This window comes from Caretta caretta, chromosome 15 (assembly GCF_965140235.1).
Source record: "Caretta caretta isolate rCarCar2 chromosome 15, rCarCar1.hap1, whole genome shotgun sequence".
NCBI lineage: Eukaryota > Metazoa > Chordata > Testudines > Cheloniidae > Caretta > Caretta caretta.
The window spans coordinates 24,868,890-24,889,151 of record NC_134220.1 but is presented as its reverse complement, the minus strand read 5'-3'; the positions used below and the strand labels follow the sequence as shown (position 1 = coordinate 24,889,151).

Here is a 20,262-nt window from a genome sequence, read left to right as displayed (position 1 = left end):
AGTGAGCTGCAGCACAGTTTGGTTCTTAGAACCCCTCCAAAGGCCTCGATTCAGCAAAGCACATCACCACGTGCTTAAGGTTGTGGCTGAATTGGGGCCATCCCATTCTGTGTCTCTTGGTTCGTTGCAATGGTCAAGTCAAGGACTCAGTGCCTGTACCTCTCGTTTTGAACCAACCCCTTTGTCAAATTCAACGCAAGCTCAACAGAGCTCGATTGTTCCAAACCTTTGTATGCAAGTACATTCTTCTTTATGTCCACACTGGAAGTAATTGAGTAGGGCCCTTTCTCTAACGAATGATTATAACTGAATCAATAGAGAGTGTAAACAAGCTGTGCCAATCTGCTATTATGGCTTATGTTTGCTTAGACATTTTTTCATTCCAGCTGTCAGGAAGTTCGTCACTGCACCTTCAGCCCCATTTTCATGAGGCCAGGAAATCTGAGCTGAGCAAATATCTGCAGTTCTCCGCTAGCCACAGCAGCCAGCCCCGTCTGCAATCCGCAGCCACTTTCCTGCACGTTCATTTGATAGCTGTGGCCTCTATGTCAACTCTGACTTTCTCCACCAGGACCAGGTTTGGTGTACGTACCATGCTGCTCAAGCTCCGATTAAACCCATGCTCAGGGTTACACACCTGGCCTGGCAATGTTACAGCACAGGTGACCAAATACAAAGTCCCTGAAGTCAATGAGAGTCTTTCTATTGACTGCAATAGGATTTGGATAATGCTCCAAGTTCTATCTATTGAAAGTATTCATACGTGCTCAGATAATGTCTGAGCACCTCACAGTCTTTAAGAGTTATCCTTAAAACACGGCTCTGGGGCAGGGCAGGGCTATTGTCCCCATTACAAAAAGGGGAAACTGCAGCTCACAGGCCAAGCATTGCAGTGCCCAACTGATTTAGGAGCCAAAATCTCATTTCCAAAAGGAAATTGACAGTGGATGGGATTTTAGCTCCTAAGTACCTAAAGCCCTTGGGGGAAATGAGATTAGGTTCCTAAATGAGTTAGGTACTACAATGCTGAGTACAGCACTGCCTAAATACCTTTAAAAAGCCAGGCCAGAGACACTAAGGCCCAGATCCACCATCAAATCAATTGGAGTTAATAGCCTAAGTGACATGCCCAAGGTCACAGAGGAAGCTGTGGTAAAGCAGGGAATAGAACCAAAGCTTCCCATGTGCTAGGTTAGCACCCTAACCATTGGACCATCCTGCCTCAAGAAGCTGCTTGTTGCTGTGACAACTCTGGGAACTTCAGGTGCAAAGTGGACTGCTTCTTGCTACCTTTACAGAGCTAGGAGCTTCACAGAGCAAGTAAAAAGAAAGGCTCTGGCCCCAAACAGCTTGTAATCTACACTGGAGACAGGACAGAACAGGTGAAGGTAACAAATAAGTTGGTGGGGGAACAATGGTTCTGGCAGCCACTTTCTGTGGGGGGCGGAGTTGGGTGTCAAGCAATAACTGGAGAGGGGGAGACTGGGGTATTCTAAGCAGGAGACGCCGAGTGTCTTTGGGGTGTGCACTACCCCTCACCTCCCCGGTCTCCCCATAGAAGAGGTGTGGTTGGAGGGGATCTTGAAAGTGGGTGAGTTGGCTAATGGCCCACAGCAATGCTAAGCAAGGGAGGGGAAGCAAAGTATGTTGCAGCCAGCTGACACCACAGGGGGAATTTGGCTTGGCAGAATGTAAGCAGAGTTTAGCCAGGATACTGGGGCTAAAACCAGTATTTTTGGAAAGAGAGCCAAAGGATCTTAACCCGTCACACTCAGTCAGGACCTTGTTTCTGCACCTCTCCTGAAAGGTGGCATCTCCGGCAGCCCAGTGCTAACGGATATCACATGTTGGGCATGGCTTCTTTATCGGATCCCAGGGAAAAGCGCTCCTTACAGTGTCACCAACCCCAGCAAGAGGAAAATGGCTATGATTAAAGCAGCATGAACTTGACGAACGGCTTTGCAGAGTATTCTCCAGCCTGCAGCAAGAGCCCTGCCAACTCTGCCTGCCCGTAGTCCGCATGTGAGAGCTACAGAAGAACTCTGAAGTTTCCTCTCCAAACTTCCTGGCAGCTGCTGGCTCCAAGGGGGGAGAGGAAAGAAGAAATTTGAAAACACTCTTTCCCCTGTCAGAGGAACGCACTGGAAATAGCTCCGTCTGCCAGTTCTAGCAGCTCAGCCAGCCAGCCAGTAGTACAATTCAGCCATCCAGGATCAACAAACTACACGTTCGGTATTCTCACCAGGGCTAGGATTATTATTGCCACAACTTAACACCCACAAGCACAGAAAATGGCCGCGCCGAGAAAGCCGCCCTGAGAGACAAGACAGCGAGGGCGGTGAATGACGAAGGACAGACAAGAAAGCGTGGCGGCTGCTGTACAACAGGCCGATCACACGATTGTTTTAGTGGAGGCAAACTCCATTTCATTGCATGTGGAAGAAAATACATATACAGTACACAGAGGGGCATTACAAGAGGCTTGGGAAGGAAAGAGACCAACTTCCCCAACATGTCTGACTTCTGCTCCTGGATCGGGCAGAATTAAGTGGCTGTCACAGCAGAAGCAATTACTGCTATTGAAATTCAGCGTTTGACTGCGCAGTGCAGGAGGAGGGGCAGCCTGACAGGTCCCTGAGGACTGTGATGCTGGGCTCTCTGGTGTGTTCTTCGGCATCAGCAGGACCATAGAGCAGTGGCTCTCAACCTTTCCAGACTACTGTACCCCTTTCAGGAGTCTGATTTGTCTTGTATCAGGGGATCTGATTTGTCTCACCTCACTTAAAAAAGACTTCCTTACAAAATCAGAGATAAAAATACAACAGTGTCAGAGCACACTCTTGTTGAAAAAGTGCTGATTTTCTCCTTTTAACCATATAATTATAAAATAAACCGATTGGAATATAAATCCTGTACTTACATTTCCGTGTATAGTATATAGAGCAGTATAAACAAGTCATTGTCTGTTTGAAATTTTAGTTTGCTCTGACTTTGCTCATGCATTTTATGTAACCTCTTGTAAAGCTAGGCAAATATCTAGATGAGGTGATGTACCCCAGGGAAGACCTCTGTGTACCCCAGGGGTATGTGTACCCCTGGTTGAGAACCACTGCCATAGAGCTTCTGGGAGAACCGCCTACTCTCTGGCTTTCCAGGTTCTTACCTCTCCCGCCCACTCTGCCACCATCATCTTCCTCTGCCACTGCGCCAAATATCCCCCAAATCCCTCAGCTGGCTCCTTCTCCTTATCTACAGCAAGCTCAAGTGCCTTCTTCTGACCTCCAAGGCCCTGCAGGACTCTGTCCTGGCTACCTCTCTCCTCCCACCTGCTCCCGCTCCCCCTAAGTCCTCCCAACCGTCACTTGCTGCCATTCTTGCCTGCATGGCCGTTATTTCACACAGCCTCCTGTACCTGCCATAGCCTCCCAATCCACATGCCAAGCACCCTCCTTCTCCATACACACCCCCAGTAACGCTTTCTCACCTCTTTCCCAGGCTGACGCTCCCAAAGCTCTTGCCCTGCGACTGTCGTCCCTGCTATGCAGCTGTCTGAGCTGGATTACAAGCGCTTTGGAGCGGGTACCTTGTCACTTCATGGGTACCTTTAAAGTGCCAGCTGCATTTGTGGCACGCTTCGTATCAGAGATTAAATTAGATTAAATGATACACAAGGGGCACATGAATACTATGTCCACACAAGGCTTCTCTACCCAAAATCCCCCACCATTGCTCTCACCAACTGAGCTCCAATAACAAGAGCCCTCCGGTCCCCATTCAGGGTTAGCTGAACTTTTGATCCCCCCCGGTCTTTCCGAGTGTACTTCCCTAAGGAGTTGGGCCTCTTCCCATCTCCTGTCCTAGGATGGATTCCCACAATTCCCCCATTCTTGGACAGGGCCTGGCACTACAGCCCCTGCCTGCGTGATTGCTCAGCAGGCCCGATGGGGTTTGGACCCTGCAGGTCTTCCCTTCAGAAAGTGATCTGAACAGCCTTTCCAAACCAAAGTGTTGTTTAATCTCCACCGTGGGAACACAATGTAGCAAGAACAAAGGGCCTGGACACAGGGCAAGATCTATACACATCTCTGTCTTACCTGTAGGCTTAGTCAGGCCTAGCTCACCCCTGACACCCTCAACCTTGGGGACTGGAGTTCAGCAGCCTTTGCCTTCCCAGCAGCCTTTGCCACTCTCTTTGCTGCGCTTTGGGGTGGTGTTTTTATTCCCCCGCATGTCCAGTTTCCTGCCTGGATTCCCCCTTTCCCAGCACCAGGCTGGGCTGTTGAACTCAGCACGGTCAGAGGTAAAACTTCACAGTGAGTGACAGTGAATGGGGCCTATCACAAGTGACTGCCCCCTTTATCTCCTGCTGTAATCCTACAGCAAACAGCACATTAGCAGCCAGCCACACAGGCGGCTCCCACCTCGTTCACACCAGGATCCTGCTGCTGCCATTAGTGTACATCCCACTGTGCTGTGCAGTAGGTCTAGAGAAAGATAACGCCTTGCTCATATACAGCATTTTCCATCTCAGAGCACTTCACAAAGGAGGCCCGAGTGACCCCTCCCCATTTTACAGATGAGGAACCTGAGAGGAGAAATGATTTGCCCCCTGCAGGCCAATGGCAGAGAGAGGACTAGAACCCAGGTCTTCTAAGTCCCAGCGCTTGGCTTGCTGGGCCATCTTCCCTCCCACAAGGGTGAGCATGTGGCAGGGTGGTGACAATGCCAGCAGCTGCTGGTATCTTGCCTATATTATCAAGAGGGGGTACATTGTTGGCAGCAAAGCCTAGCACAGGCAAGGCAATGTGTGTCTATGAGCATCATAGGTGCTCCGAATGCTGCTCTCCTCCTCACACAGTTGCCCAAATGAGGACACTCCCAGCAGATCTAACCCTAAGAGAGCAGCTTGCAGGAGCAGAGTTCCCCATCTGGGGTTTCAGGTTTCCCTGTGGTTTGTGGAGTTAGTATAGACTACTCCAACCAGGAAACGAATGGGTACAATTACCTAGAATCAGCATATCTGGATTAGCAAATGAAAGGGATTGGCAATGCACCCAGCGTAAGTGAGGTTTACCAGCAGATTTGGTTAATCTCCCTCTCTGACCACCGCGGTGGAAGGGAGGCAGTTCTCAGCATCATTTAATCAACAATCCGTATAAAAACAGGGCAAGGGCCAGGAGCGAGTTTTTGAACTCGGAGGCTGTTCCAAGGAGGGAAAATCAGGTGAACGTCAGCCAGTGGTCATTACTCTGATCATGGGAGCGAATTCACACTCTTTATCTCCTTGACGATCATCTTGCCATTCCAGAAGAAGGAGGACTTCTCCCCCCTGTTCAATCTTAAAAGAGAAACCCCAGCTGTGTGTATTTTGACCCAGTCGAACTGATCTCCCAGGGCTCACATTTCAAAACACTCCACTTTCTAACTGGACCAAAGTATAGTCAGAGGCATCGGATCACAGAGGCTGGTATGCACTAATGTTCAGACTAAAATGGGCATCACACAAGCCACAATTATCGTTTGTTTCGACTCTGAATAAAGCTGAGGGTGACACAGATACCCATAAAATGGCAGCATCTGCAAGCAATGGCTTAGTTTTAATGATCTTTAACGATCCATTAGCCAACAAGATGTAAACAGTTACTGACGCTTTACAGCTGAGAGCTGGCAATGCTTCTTCTGCCCCTGAAGGTGACTCAGGCCAGCTGAGATAACAGGACAAAGTAACAGGTAAAGACCACAGAGGGTTGAGTCACTGTAATTATAATGAAGAGTTCACTGTCAGCACTTGCAAAGCAATCCATAAAGGCTGCAGTGGGCACAGTCATAGGAAAGAAGTGGGGGTGGGGGTGGGGGATGGGAAAGATTATATCACATGGGGATTAAGGATTTTCTTCTCACCTCTGCTCTCACACATATCACCCATGGGAGTTACAGATGCTAATCAGGGGCTGGAAGGGAGTCCTTGAGAGAGTCCAGAAAAGATCTTGCTTTGTCATTTGTAGAGATGGCTCAGTGGATTACCAATGGCACCTCTATTGCACTCTTTTCCCTCTGGGGCACGGGTTTGACTCCAGGCAGTTGTGACCAGCTGATGATTGTGTGATGGCCTACACAAAAATAGCGGGAGCCCTTATTCCAGTTCTTAGAGCAAAGCTGTCAGCATCATGAACCTCCCAACCACGACTGGCAGCCTCAGTAGAGATGGTTCCTGGAGACTGGACTAGCCAATGCAGATGCATTGGTCATGGAAGTCACCGGGGGGAGGAGGGGGCGCGGGCGCACCACCATTTTGGTGCATAACACAGGGCTCCATCTCCAGCACCTTGCAAACAAAAAACCACCAAAGTGTGTGTGGGGGGAATATAATTCATACAATAAAAAGAAGCCAGAAGAACCGGAACTAGTGGAGATTTAAAGGTCACGTGGAAAAGAATTTGTAAACATTGGGCTTGTGCCCTTTTGGATGCTAGGTAGACAAGGCTGAAAAGGTTTTATGGGGAAAATGCATGGGGGAGGGGATAGGAGCAGGGGTTTGGCTTGTTCTTTACCTTAGCAATAGCAGGAAGGTCTTGGCTGGACTTCTGTGGCACTGGTGCAGGACCTGGTGGTGTCTCTGAGACGTGCATGGATGGTTCTTACTGATGAAAGGTAAAGATGGAGGAACAAGTGTGAACGAAATTAGGGATGAGCCCAGCCCTCACCAAACCCACCTGGTACCGGCCTCTGATATTGTGCAACAAAACGTGCTACACCCGTCCCACAATGTGGTTGGCTCTTGCAGTGCAGCTAGGACCTAGGAACGTTTTAACTCTGTCCCCTGACTGTATTACAGCCCTTGCACTCCACCCTGTCTACATGCTGTGCTACACCATGCGTTAACTGCAGCAAAGAACTCCCCCTGCCCCTTTAACAGGTGCCTCCAACTAGGGGAGAGACCCTCTCCCCAGGCCTGGCCCCTATACATCTTTGTGGAGGCATAGCGGGGCTGTCAGAATGCTGCAAAGGGCAGGAAGAGAATTCCCCTAGAGCAGGCACAGTGCTGGGCTGATGTAATCAGCTCGACACAGCCCTACCTTGCCAGGCCGGGACCGGGGGCAAGGTAGGGGGAGAAGCATAGGTGTGTCAGGGATACCTGTGTAACATGTGGTGCGACAGAGATGCTGGACTGTTACACAGCTCATCTACAGCCCTCGAGAGGCTGCCATAATTAGAACAACCCCCAGACCATATAGTAGGGACATCTCCACTTCCCAGGGCAGAGTTCTTACATGTTACAGCTGGGGCAAGATTCCTCACCGGGACTAAGCTTGTAACACTAATGTTTTTTAAACAGGGCAGCACAGCTCTTTGTAGTGCTTTGAGAGGGGAAACCAATTTAGGAATCCTCTCATGCATCAACACATCCCATCTGTCCCCTCTGGGGTTGACACTTAATGGGGAAATTATTTGTAACGATCTGTTAGCGGTTTGCTGCAGATTAATGCAGCTTGCATAATGCTACCTCCCTCCTTGCTGGGTTCAGGAATAATGCAGAGCATTCCAGTGACTGAGGCACCTAAAGTACATTGTTGCTTTATTGATAAATAGGTCACTCTCTCCAGCCGGTTCCTTTGTTTTGGGATATAGCCGGTCACTCTAGTGACTGGAGAAAATCCCTCGATGGCTCAGATTTGCAATTTTTTTAAGGTTTTCGAGTGTACTTTGGCAAACTTCTGGCCTTATCCAAAGCCTTCCGAAGGCAATGATTAGACTTCTAGTTACATCAGTGGGCTTTGGATCTGGCCCGAACGGTATGCACTTAGACGAAAACTAGAATTGGTTGAGAATTTTCCTTTGGGGTGATTTTCTGATAGAAAATGCAGTTTTCGCAAAATTGAAAATTTCCATGGGAAAAATCTTGGTTTTGTCCCCCCGCCCAATTCATTTTCCCACGGGAAAAATCTAAATGCAATATTTCATTTCATGTCAGTTTGACCCAAATTGGAATATTTCATTTTGTTGAACTGACCCAAAACTTTTTGTTTTGAATTAGTTCAATAAAACATTAAACTACACTTCCCTAAGAGCACATTGCCTTCTGGGCATTGTAGTTTATACCCCCATTCTCACCTATGGGAGTAGGTCCCCAGAAGATTACATATCCCCTCATGCAATGTGGCTTACCTCCAATCAAGCTTCATATGGTGCATCATGGGAGAAGTAGTCTGGCCAGTGAAAATGGAGGCATCAGGCTTTTGAACAAAAGCTCCCATGAGGCAATGTGCCACAATGGAAAAATGGAATTTAATGTTGAACTGACTGGGAACAAAGCACTTCAGGTGAGTTCAACAAATTGAAATGAAATATTTAGATTTTTGGGGATGTTAGGATGTTTCACTTTAATCAAAAAATGTCAAAATAAAACCAGTTGGTGTTTCCAAACTGAATTTTTCCAGAATTTCCGTTCCATGAACAATTTCAAAATTTCAACTTTTTGTCCCAATTTGGGACAAAAACCAACCTAGAAATGTGTTTCAGAAAGTCCAAATAACGCTCAGATCTTATTAAAACTTAGATCATATGTACTCCTCCGAGCTCTGTGCTGCCCTAAGCCATGCTCACCCCTCGAACACAGTCACTCCCCTGGAGTCAGAGGAGAGGGAAAAGGAAAGAGAAGCTCAAAGAAGCTTAATTCTTACAAAAGGGACTTGCAGCTCTGCAGCAAAAAGAGGTAAAATACCCATCCTTGGGCTGCAGCTGTTTGCTTTTCCCAGATTTAATGGGCCAGCTACCAGGATAACATGCTGGGAAAGGCACCTGTAAACAGGTCAAGCCAAGCTGGGGAGTTCAGTGAATGTCAGGCTGTAGAAGGGAACATCAACTGGATACCCCACTTTTCTGAATGCCTGAGATCAGCGTGACTCCAGAATAGGAGTCTATATATGCATGTGAGATAGTTATATTTCTCTGGTTTGGCTAGGACTCTGTGTTGATATAATCTAAATTCAGGTCCCTTTTAGGAATCAGTTAATTCTTTTGCCTGAGTTTTATTTTTATCTCTGTATCTTTCATCTCTAAGACCAGACATCTGAATTCAGCTGACACCCATAGACGGAATCCAAATCAGTAACCTCAGCTGAGTCCTTATGTCACTGCAGGTTCTCTGGGACCAACTCTGATCTCACTTGCACCCCTGACTTCACTGGAGTTACTCCTGATTCACAATGCTGTGCATGAGATCAGAATTGTGACAACACTAGTGCGCAGGATCCTTCCCGCTCAATCCCAGGTGGCAAGCTGGAGGAAAAGGAAGGAGCAAGTGCTGAGCCTATCACCTTTTCTTTTCAAGGTCCCTCAGTCCAGGTCACGCTTGAGAGAATTGGCAGGGCGGTCTGAAGAGAGCTCATGCTGCAGCTGTCTGCACTAGACTGGCCTCTGGTTCACCAGAAGATCTGATTTTCTATTGCTGCCAGTCTCAAATCCTTTCTAAATACAAAACCATGTTCCTCTCCAGCCTCCCCACACCATCCAATAACAGCGAGTCTTGTCGCACCAATGACTGCACAAGTCATGGAACCGTCAGTGACATTCCACATGTCAGTCATGACTTTAAACTAAAGCACAGCTTCCTGCCCATGGCAATGCAGCTGTTCCCGACCCACATCTCAGCCTTGGTCTCAAGTGCCCCAAGAAAGTTCTGATCCAATCCAGGATCGAAGCCCCTGCCTCTGAACCAAATATTTTTTTGTTTTTTTGCAAAAGGCATATCTGCAAATTATTTCGAAGGCTTCCGTTTCCCTGCCAACTATTTCGGGGCTCATTCGAATGCCCAGCAAAATCAATAGGAGTCTTGTGTTTGCATTTGCATAGGTCACTGGAGTTTATGGCTAGCTTTGAATTAATAAATTAAAAGAACCTCTGGCTAACGAGCCTCATTTGGATGAAGAAAAAGCCCCAATCAAGAGCAAAGAATTATGAAGACTGGTACAGTAACTAACTTTGAACCAAACTTATTTTGAAACCCTCCTTGTAAATTCCCAGCTCAGTATACACCTTAAGGGCTTAGAGTGAAATTGTGAATGTAGGCTCTGGAATATACAGTGCAATGTGGTATTTACAACACCATTTTGTTCTTTTTTAACCTGGGGACCAAATGTTTTTGGATTGTGGCAAGAGAGGGCTGTACATCTGGAAAGCGTCAGATTTAATGCCCAAAGCCATCAGCACAGGTCAGCTAAAAGTACATGTTTGCTCCCAGCAGCAGCTGTGCAAACTCCTGCTGCCTTGGTTCTGCGAGGCTTATGTAAAGATTCCTCAAAGACAGTACCTCTTTGTGAGCCCGGAGCGCCACTGATCCTTCGCAATTCCAACCCCAGTTTCAAAAGAAACTGGCCTAAAATGGCACTCCCACCGCAAACACATGTAGTTCAGCGTCTGTCTGAAGCACCATTGATTTCACCAGGAAAAGGAAAACATCAGAGTTTAGGGTCACATCTTCAGCTGTCTATCAGACATTGTCAGCTCTTTTTACAGCATCTCAGGTTGTTGTTGGGGTGCAGAAAACAAGTGACACACCTTTCCAAAGAGTCTAACGGGTCTGTCCAGAATAATGCAGCTCATCGATGTCGTGGAGAAGCTTTGAGCCCCAAGCTTTGATTTGGTCCGTGGCTTTTTTGAGGACGTCTGAAATAAAATATCATCTGCTGTGGGGCTGTTTTTTTTCTATTTTGCATCGATTTTTATTGCCCTGCCATTTCTGCATGAACATACAGTTTCCATTTCACCTTCTTAGCTGCCACAGCAGCAGCTGACAATGAGCAACCACCACAAGATGAAATGGGAACGTCCTTCTTTGATCAGTGTTTCTTAATCCTAATGGACTCCAGGGAATGGTAGAACTTAGGGGATCACTCACTCTGCTACAAGCCAAGGGCCAAATGCTATGGCTTCTCCTCCTTGGAAGTTTGTCTCACTCAGATACAACTAAACACTGAGTGAGAAACTCAGGGTATGTCCCTAAGGGGCAAATGCAGCCCCCCTCTCTGTAGCCACACAGGGCCCCCCAGCTCTGCAGCCAGTGTGGTGCAGCTGCACAAGGCAGGAGGCTGGACTTGGGACAGGATACACCAAGGGTTCACACACCTGGTTGGCCATAGAGCCAAGCAGGAGGTGAGTGCAGGTGCGGTATCATCAGGTTAGGGCAGAACAAAAGCATCTGCCCAGCACAGATTCTTCAGTCTTCCCCTCAAGCTGGAGGAGTACAAGGGGAACAAAACCTCAGTAAAGCAGTTGTGGAGTCACTCTGAGGGCTTGTGGGGAAGATGCTTCTCCACCTGTGCATCGTCCCAGCACCTGGACCAGGCCCTTGGGCTGTGTACTGGGCTGAAGGCTTCCCCCAAACGGCTATGACAGTGTTTTTATAGATCTTTCCATACGTGCAATGGGTTAGCTTGCAGGTCCTCCCCAGCGATAGCTGGTCTTGTTCAGACATACTGCTGAGCAGCCATCAACCCAAATCAGCCCCCAGGGATGCAAACACCCACAAGCTGTGCGAAGCCTCAGGCTGGGACTGGAACTTGGCTGCGGGCCTGTCTCCACTCCCGTAGCTTCAGCATTTATCCCAGTCTCTCAAATCAGCAGGGAAATCTCCTAACAAGCTCTCTTGTGGTGTTGTCTGGTCCTTTTCACTCAGGGCTGGATTACCCAATAGGCAGACTAAGCACGTGCTTAGGGCACCAGCAAATTTGATATTTGATATTTCAAAAAAAGCACCGAAGTAGTCATCATGGGAAAAATCAGAACTTTGTTAGACTTCCTTACACTCCACCACACTCTTCCCCCATTTTTCTGTTCTCTTTTTATTACTTATCCCCACCTAACCCAGGAAGGCGTCCTACTAACGTAAATCAAAATAATGCGAGGAAAGCAGATCCTGTCATGTATTGCAATAAATGTATGTTTTATTTTTGATATATTCTTCTGAGTTATACGTATTCAATTTGTTTTTTTTCTTTCTTATATATAAAGATAAAAATAGTGTACGTTATGTAATTTGTTGTTTTTTTTAAGTTCAGATAACTGAGATAAGGGGCAGGATGAAACGTAACCAACTGAGTGGAGCACAGAAACGTAAACTGGCGGAAGAAAAGAAACGAAAAACTAGTGAAATTTTCCAAAATCTTCCAAAGCTGACATTTTTCAAAGCGAATCCATCAGAAGCAACATCTTCTCTCAGTAGCACAGACATCGTTCCAAAACCTGTAGGTGTTTCAAAGACTGACCCTTCTTCTATTGGTGAAACAAACACCATTCCAGAACATGTGGATGTGTCAGAGACTGTAACTGATCATCCTACTCCTGGTGGTAAAACAGACATTGTTCTAGAAGGTGTGCATGTGTCAGAGACTGAACCTGCTCATGCTGTAAATAATAGGAGAAAAGATCCTGGTATCTGGGTTTATTTCAGTACCAATGATGTAGCTTACTGGACAGATCGTGGACCAAATGACTGTCAGCATCACACTGGGCCATTTGAGAAATCACGTCAGACTTTTACCAATGGCAAACAAACAAGATATTGTCCACAAAAAATATTTTTCAGCATGAAAGCGAATGGTGAGAAATACAATCGAGAATGGCTACTGTATTCACCATCAACAGGGTCTGTGTACTGTTTTGTTTGCAAACTTTTTGCATATAAACCTTTAACATCCCAGTTTGCTGCAGATGGATTTAGTGACTGGCGGAATACTGTTTTAATTGAACAACATGAAAATAGCACTACTCACAGAGATTCAATGTTGACATATTTACATCGAAGACAGGGCTTTGGATTGACACAAAAATTGGAAGAACAAATTAAAGGGGAGCGTGTTATAGCTGTTCTTCAAACCTTAGCTGAACGTGGTCTGCCTTTCCGGGGATCAAATGATACATTTGGATCATTGTAGAATGGAAATTTCTTGGGATTGTTGGAGCTTGTGGGTCAGTTTGACCCATTTTTAGCAGGCCATATCTCAAAATATGGGAATGCTGGCAAAGGTAACCCATCAAACTTATCCAAGACAATATGTGATGAACTCATTGGTCTAATGAGTGACAAAGTTCGTTCAGCTATTGTGGATGAAATAAGTACTGCTGGGTACTTCAGTTTATCTGTCGACTCTACACCTGATCTTTCACTTATTGATCAATTGAGTGTTGTACTAAGATATGTGTCTCCCACAGATGGAAAACCAGTTGAACGATTTATAACATTCCTCAATTTGAAAAGCCACACTGGTGACAAAATGGCAAATCAAGTACTGCATTATCTGTGCCAAGTTTGCAAAATAGATTTCTCAAAGTGCAGAGGTCAATCTTATGACAACGCTGCCAACACGTCAGGGCGTTATCAAGGAATGCAGAAGAAGCTTTTAGAACAGAACAAATATGCCATATTCACACCGGGTGCTGCGCACTCTCTCCATCTTGTTGGCCGCGGCACTGTTGATCATTGTCCGGTGGCAGTAAGTTTTTTCTCAACAGTCCAGTTACTTTATACATTTTTCTCTGCCGCAACACACCGACGGGCAGTTCTTAAAACATACTTGGGCAATGATTGTGTGTTGAAATCTCTTTCTAATACTCACTGGGAGGCATGTGCAGTGGCAACAAGTGTAATTCTGGAGTCCTACTCAAAGATTGTGGATGCATTAGAAAGTATAGCTGAAGACCAATCACAAAAGGGAGAAACTATACGCGAGGCAGAAAACATTGCAAACAAGATGCAAGAACTAGAGTTTGTATTCATGTTGACCATGTGGAATGAAATTTTACAACACTTTTATCACACAAGTCAAGCTCTCCAAGAAAAAGAATTGGATTTGAAAACATGTGCAGACCTCTGTCAATCATTAGCAGACCACTTGCACACTTTGAGGAATGATTTTGAAAGATTTGAAGACATATCAAAAGATATCTTGCCTGATACTAACTACAAAGAAGCCCAGTCCCGCAAGCAAATCAGGATAAAACAAGCAAATTATAGCAGTGCAACAGAAACAACATTGAATCCTAGAGACAAATTTCGTGTATCTACTTACTACGCTATAATTGATACACTTGAAGCTCATATGAAGAGGAGAGGTGAAGTGTACAAAGAAGTATCAAGTAGATTTTCTTTTCTAAATGATATGGACTTATCTGATGAACAATATTCACAAGGTTCCCAAAAGCTAGTTGAGTCATACCCTGTTGACTTGAACATGAATCTCTGTGGAGAAGTATGGCAGTTCCACTGTTATATGCATGCAAAGTTTAATGAAACAGAAAAAATGAAATTCAGTCACACTGATCTTCATGACACAATACTGAAAGACAGAATACAATGCATATATCCAAATGTAGAGATCGCACTACTTATTTTTCTCACATTGATGATTACTAACTGCTCTGCAGAACACTGTTTTTCTCAGCTGAAAAGAATAAAAAACCCTCAGAGAACAACAATGTGTCAGGACAGACTTGATTCACTTTCCCTGTTGTGTATGGAAGCGGACATGCTTCGTCGAGTCAGCTTCGATGAACTTATCCAGAACTTTGCAATCAGAAAATCTAGAAAGAAGCTATTTTAATTTCAGCATATATGTAAGTTTTGTGTCATTTTAAAAAATAAAATTTTATTTTATGGTATAGTATTGTTTTTATTTTGAATTACATGGGGGGGGGGCATAATCTTTTCAGTGCTCAGGGCCTCTAAAGATCTTAATCTGGCCCTGTTCTCACTTATCGTTGAGCCAGGAATAGCATTAGAATAGCCAGTCTGGTGCAAATGACCAGAAGTCACACATAGAAATATGTATTAAGTTAAATCAACTTTTCCTGACCTCTCTTTCCTTCCACCCCCGCTCCCCCCAAAAGTTCAGCTTGAGTTTGATGTAGCAGTGTGGGTCAGTTATTAGAGCTGCACTGGATCACTCATAACCTAGGAGAGGGAAACAATGGGCCTGATTTACCCCTCACTTTAAACTAATATAAACCCATTGGCTTCAAGGGAGCTGAGATGCACCTGCTTTTCACTGAGATTGAATCAATCCCATTTATTTAGCCCATCAAGCAAGAATGTAATTGTGTACCTTCCATTAATGTTACTGACAGGAGACATGGCTGTATCCCTGCACAACATCAGACTGAACATTTCTCTGTCTTGTGGCCCAATATTGCATTCCTTATGCACCCAAAATTCCCATTATTTTTTAATGCAATGGGAATTTTGCATGTGTAAAGAATGCAGCTTGAGGGTCTAATCCATTGCTTATTAAAGCCAATGAGAGTCTTTCCACTGACTTTAATGCACATTGTGTCAGGCCTTGAATGTATAGCATCGTACCAGGTATTCAAAGTGCACCCTTGTAAACTTATACCTCAGTCATTCCCAAAGTTGGGTGTTTGTAGAGACCCAGGCCAGTGCCCCTTTTGTGTGTAATCTCTGACTCCTTAGTCAGAAATGCTTGTCACAGTTCCTGGCTTGGCAGCATCAGAGTTATTCACACTGTAAATTCCCTTAGTGCAGTTCATTAAAATAATTGCAGTACTATTAACGTCATATACTAGACCAACTTGGAAAGAAAATGAAAGTGAGCTAGACCCAGATGATCAATCATGCATTTTACTGACAATGTCTTTATATGAGTTGTTTTCATTGGGAATATACACCTAATAATTGCTCAGGTTGCTTGTTTTTCCACAGTCAGTTCCATTGTAAGGGCCATTAGTTCCTGTACAATGGTGATTTAAAGCTGAAAACCTATTGTGCTCTGCACCAAAAGATAGATTAACGAATCTGCTTCCACAAAGGTTTGCTGTAACTCCTATAGGAAACATGGGTTAAGCTTCAATTTTGCATGGCAAGTATTTGGGCTCCTGTTATTTTGTATTCGAGAACTTTAAAGGGACTTTGGGGTGTTGGGAATTGGATGGCTCAGAAGGCTGGGAATGAGATCCGGAGCTTTTAATCTCCAGGTCATCAACTCAAGCCCAGTCTATCAGATAATGTTAGTGGTTTCAATTCAGTTCCCAGTGGACAGATGCCAATGTCTCAAAACCCACAATAGTTAAAACTTGTTGGGCAGTCTGAGCAAAGTTTGAGCGGGTTTTAGTGAATAGACAAGCCAGTCAAGAATCACCAGATGTGGGAAGAGGCACATTTGCTGGGCAAAGCTTGCCAAGTTGCTGACTATGCTGGTCCAGTTCTGTAGGCGGAGGACTTCAGCCTCCAAGAACATCATTCTGGCACTAGCATCAAAGTTTCTCCCTTTCTTTGCTTATTGCAAGGACCTAAACAGCCAGGACGCCCAAAGCTGGATGAGACAGTTACTTGGGACCAGGCAGATAATGACCATGTATGATTGAACTCTGCTAAAACAAAAAAAAAAGGCAAACTGTGTGGGACTGGAAATTTGGCCTTCGTGCCTCATTCAGTGACCTGTAAGACATAAGATACGAACGTCCCATATCTTAAAAGCCAGGATGCAAAGCTCTTGGCTCTCTCTGGCCAAGGAAGATGGTGAGGTCATCAAAGGACCACCTTTGATTTGAGAGTGGGAACCAAAGGCCATGTTTAGTTTGGAGAGAGCCTCTTGGAAGAAGTTAGCTTTTCAATCACTATCTCACCCATAATATGCACAGATCCTTTTCTTGTCCTACCTGGTTCTAGCCCATAATGTGTCCGTGCCGCTTCTCCTCTTCCCACAGAGCCAGACCTGTCACAGGCATTCCAGGATGTGCTGCTCCCCCTTCCCAGCTTCAGTCCAGCAGCTCAATGTCAGTGACCACAAAGCGCCTGGAAAGGAAATATATTTGCCAATATAGGCGCGTGAACCAGGGGTGCGTGGGGTGCTGCTGCACCCTCAGGTTTTGCGTGGGATTCTGCTTCTGGACCCCTACTCGGAATCTTGGCTGCCGCCCCAGCTCTGCTCCAGGCCCCGTACACAGGGTCCTGGCTGCCAGCCCCAAGTCCAGTGCTCTGCTCCTGGCCCCGCATGTGGGGTCCTGACTGCCGCCCCATAGCCGGGACTGAACTCCCGGCCCCCGGGACTGAACTCCCAGCCCCGCACACAGGATCCCAGATGCCGGCTATTTGATGGACATCATGAGATAAGTTGTCAGTCAAATGCCTGAGCCTAGCCTCGGCCCCCTTAGCCCTTTCCAGGTCCCCCCCATCCCCTAGACACAGCCCTGCTCCTGGCCCCAGCTCGGGGGGGGGGGTGGAGGGAGGGAGCAGGCAGGGGTAAGGGGGCTGGCTTTCAGCACCCCCACTAGTAAACGTGTTCCAGTGCCACTGTTTGCCATTTACTGGGTGACATCACAGGAGGAAGGTGCGTGTCATAAATAAAAGACAAATGCAATGTCACCTCCATATGCTGGTTGGCATATAAGCTATATTAGACTCTATGACAGCAATTAACTGTTGAGCTCAAGTTTTTCAGCCTTGAAGACCCTTGTTGGTGTTTTAAATGGCTCCCTCCATTCACCTGGCACCTTCCATTTAAAAAGGAACATAAAACCCAAATCCAAAATGGGTTTAATTTTCTTTACTAGAATTGCTCTTCCCACAATTACATTTCTTGCATTTTAAAAATTGCAGTTTTGGAGAAAATCTTCATCTGGGAAACTATTTACTTTCTGAAAGGGATCTGAATATATCAGGGTAGTTTTTGGCGTGTTCCTGGTATTGCTTGTTTTTCTTTGAGCAGTCCTAGAACAGAAGCTTCCTTCCCACTGAGATATTTTTCCCTTGCTTGTCACAAAACTAAGTAGGCTAGAAAAACAGAAGTGGGAAACACAGTCTATGGCGATGAATCAGGCAGTCCAAGCAGTACTGCAGGAAGCCATCCAGGGGCGTGTTCGCTCTAAATCGAGACATGTCAGAGGGACGGCAGCCATTAGTTCAGACATTTTAGCAAGCTCAGTGTTACCCTCATGATCTCCTGGCTTCTCCTTTAGGATTTTACTGCTTTGCACTATTTAATCATAAAGGTTTAGGGCACAGGTTTCCCCTTTTACAATATTCCCAGACAGTAGAGTCAATGTTTTATTTGTGAATGAAAAGAGAACATCAACTGGAAAAGCTGTAGAAACATGAACCATATGTTTAAAAAGATGAGTCTTTTGAGATGCCACACCCTGGGTTAGATAACTTACTTGATCATTACTTTATTAATTTTTAATTATAAAAGAGCCAAATAAGTCCAGTTATCCAACCTGCATTTTAACAACGGCATGCCTTTCAAGCTCTTGCTGGAGGGTTTGGTAATGAAAAGGAACGCATGGCCTGGGAGGAGGTTGGCACTAAATCCATTTCAGATCTAAATTCAACTCTGATTCTGTACACATCTAGTTTCTGGTCTTTTCAAAAGTGCTGGAAGCCTGGAGCTCCCACTGACTTCAATGGAGCACCTCTGGAAATCAAGCTGATAAACATTGAGGAGAAACACTCTCACAATCCACCAGCTACCCCATTATATCTAAGAAAGTGATCTACCTCTTTACATCTAATACCATTGTTAGCCGTACCTTATCTGCAATGGGAAGAGAACGATTGCTCAGCTATTATCTTCTTTGAGTCGGACCTTGCTTTGTGTAATAATAGACACAATACATTAGTCAGTTTTAATAGATAAAAATAGTGCTGCAGGGTCCATCACGGACCAGCAAACGACGTCAAAGGAGGAGCAGCAAGGGAAAGAAATGCTACGGATGGCCATTCCAAGAAGCCCAAACTTAAAACAGCAGGAGATTAGAGCGCTCAGGGATTAATAATGGGATACAGAGACGCTGACCTCTAGCTTCCCAGTTTGAATCCAGCCTCAGTTGGTCATGAGTGACCAAACGTCCTTGTTTACTGGCTATTTGATGGACTACATGAGATAAGTTGGCAGACAAATGCCTGCCTCACAAAACCATGAGACTGCCTGGCTGCCTCATCAGAGAGGCCAAGAACTGAATGGAGACTGAACTAACCCATCTCCCTGAGCCTAAGCCCGCTGAAATCCACAGTCTTTGCATTGACTCTCCAGGGTTGTGGATCAGGCCCATGGTCCCACAAAGGAAAAGGCACATGGGGAAAGGGATGGCATGCAGGCAGCTGGCACCGCCAATGCTGGACCTGTTGTGGCTCGGCAGAGGACTTCACCCTGCAAGTGTGTCAGTGAAGCACGTCCCCCAGGCATGGCGTTGAATTCACAGTAAGCCGGCCGAATCTCTCAAAGGTACTTATATGCCCACCCAGCACCATTGTATCTGAGCATCTCACACTCTTTTAATGTAGTTATCCTCACAGCACCCCTGAAAGGTAGGGCAGTGGCATTAGCCCCATTGCACAGATGGGAAACTGAGGCACAGAGAGACTAAGTGACTTGCCCAAGGTCACACAAGAGGTCTGTGGCAGAGCAGGGATTTGAACCTAGATCTTCCAAGTCCTAGGTTAGTACCCTAACTTGTGGGCCATCCTTCCTCTTGAATGAACAGGCCCCTTCACATGGGCTGTCTGTACATTAGGCAGCACTTTAGTTCTGTGTCTTTGAAATGGTTTAATTGTTCAAGCCCAGCTGTGGCGCTTTAATCTCCTGGTTTGGTGGGCGAGTGAAAGCGTTCAGGTTGCGTTGTGCTCCCATCTAACGGGCAGGAGAACAGTGCAGAAATCTAAAACACATGAGTGTATTCACAGGCAAACAAAAGGGGGGGTGGTTTTTCCAAGAAATTTTTTTCCGTGTAAAAGAATTCATGCTCTCCCTTTCGACTATCATTGTTAAAACAATGGCCTCGTGAGCCTGAAATTTAACACCTTATCTGCACTTGGTAACTCCTGATTTATGGATGGTTTTGCTGTTGATTATCCTCCAAGATAACAGCACAGCAATTCTGACAGAGAAGTGGAGGAAATTTCACAGGCTAACTGGCAGGAGCCTTTGCTGGTGCTGAGACTTTGGAAGGTGTACTTTGACCTGAGCATGTAATAGTATATGGGTCTTTAGTAAACACTGTCTGCAGTCAATTGGCAATCGCATATTCTCCACTGAGGGCCTGATCCAAAGTCCAGTGAAGTGAATGGAAGTCTTTCCATTGACGTCAATGGGCTTTGGATCAGGCATGTACTCTGGAATGTAGCTTTTCCTTATTTTATGTCTTGGCTGCAGAATGAACTGTATAGACTGCTGCAATCAAAACTCAGAACAAGGCACTCTGCCCAGCTAACTTTAAGGAAGTTATTTAAAGATAATCCTCTCTTGCCAAAGTAAC

At 45.7% G+C, this 20,262-nt stretch overlaps 1 long non-coding RNA gene across 1 annotated transcript; it reads right to left on the bottom strand.

Moving 5' to 3' along the window:
* Positions 1 to 5,995: 5,995 nt before the first annotated feature.
* LOC142069330 (uncharacterized) lies at positions 5,996 to 16,799 on the bottom strand. The gene is made up of 3 exons (XR_012665108.1): positions 16,669 to 16,799; positions 6,552 to 6,641; positions 5,996 to 6,110 (listed from the first exon to the last, which is right to left on the bottom strand). It is a non-coding gene; the product is annotated as an uncharacterized LOC142069330 (long non-coding RNA).
* Positions 16,800 to 20,262: the final 3,463 nt, after the last annotated feature.